Source organism: Mus caroli, chromosome 1 (genome assembly GCF_900094665.2).
Source record: "Mus caroli chromosome 1, CAROLI_EIJ_v1.1, whole genome shotgun sequence".
NCBI lineage: Eukaryota > Metazoa > Chordata > Mammalia > Rodentia > Muridae > Mus > Mus caroli.
In genome coordinates, this window is record NC_034570.1 from 68,286,440 (window position 1) to 68,287,976 (window position 1,537).

A 1,537-nucleotide genomic window follows, 5' to 3' on the forward strand; every position below is an offset into this window, starting at 1 on the left:
GTTTTGGGGGGATCTTTGTTGTTCTACTCAGTCATCCAGCATCTGACCCTCTTTTTGTGAGGAATATCTTTTCCCACCTTAGAATCATAATGGGTGACCCTGCTGAACCCACTTCTTGAAGCCTGAGAGAGCCCCGTGCCTCCCTAGACCTCAATGTCAGATCCATTATGGACACCCAAAAAGGGCACTGTGACAGTCCCATTACAGCTGTAGATGGTAAAAGTTACCCACTAGGCACCACAATGGGTCCCTATAGCCCTAGCTACCCTGGAGGCTGAAGCAAGAGAGCTGGTTGAGTCCAGGAACAACAGAGTGTGATGTACCTGGGAATTGGGGGGCCAATGGTCAGTGTTCACAGTCTATAGTTCAGGTGGTAAAGGCATGGCCATTAGTGTGAAGATTCCCCTCCCTCAGAATTAAAGTGGAACTACCCAGCTGACCATGGAGGTACATGACTTGAATTTCACACCAATTGGGAGACAGAAGCAGGTGGATCTCTGTGAGTTTGATGCCAGCTTGGCCTGCATAGTGAGTTGTAAGCCAGTCAGGGTTATATAGTGAAATGCTCTTTTAAAAGAAATTTTTGAAGGAGGAGGAAAAGGAAGAGGAGGAGGAGGAAGAGGAAAAGAAAGAAAAGCAAGCAAGCTGGGAGGTGGCTCAGTGGTTTGTAAAACACGTATCACAGAAGTGTGAAGACCCGAGTTCAAGTTTCCAGAACTTATGTAAAGCTAAACAAGGTGGGAATGATGGAGTCTTAGATTCCTGGTTCTCCAGTCCCAGGAGAGGGCAGTACACACGGGAGATTCCCCAGAAGCACAAGGTGCTGCTTAACAGCATCAACACAACATAGAAACCCTGTCTTAACCAAGGTAGAGGGGTAGGACCCACGCCTGAGGTGGTCCACTGATCTGCACTGAGATGCTCACACTACATACTAACCCCACAATCACATGCTAGAGTGGCACACTTATGCTTGCAAGCACACACAATAAAATAAGTGAATGAAAGGAATTTTAAAAGACAGTAAAAATATGAATCCACTCTTTCTTCATTGGACCACTGGATCTGAGGGCCCCTGTAGGGTAAAGGGTAAAGGCAGATGAAGAGACCCAGAATTGACTGAGATTAATTTCTTTCTACCTGGTGAACTGGGGTCATGGTAGAAATTACATCCAATGTTACAGGATCAGTGGTGTTTCCTGCAGACTCCCATTTGTAGACTGGGTTTCACCTCCTGTGTGAGTAATTAATTAATAAACACTCTCCTTATCATTTTGTTACAAATCAAAGATTAAAAAAATTGTTGGCGGAATAACATTCTATGCACAAAAGAAAGGCCACTTGCAGCTTTTCCCTTCAAGTCTTTGAATTCAGGAGACAGAAGGAGTTTGGCACAAGTTCATCGCAATGACTGTAGCAGTTGAGCAAGCCTATAGCATCCAAGATTGGGGTTTGCTCTTTTCTTTCTTTCTTCCTTCCTTTCTTCCTTCCTTTCTTTCTTTCTTTCTTTCTTTCTTTCTTTCTTTCTTTCTTTCTT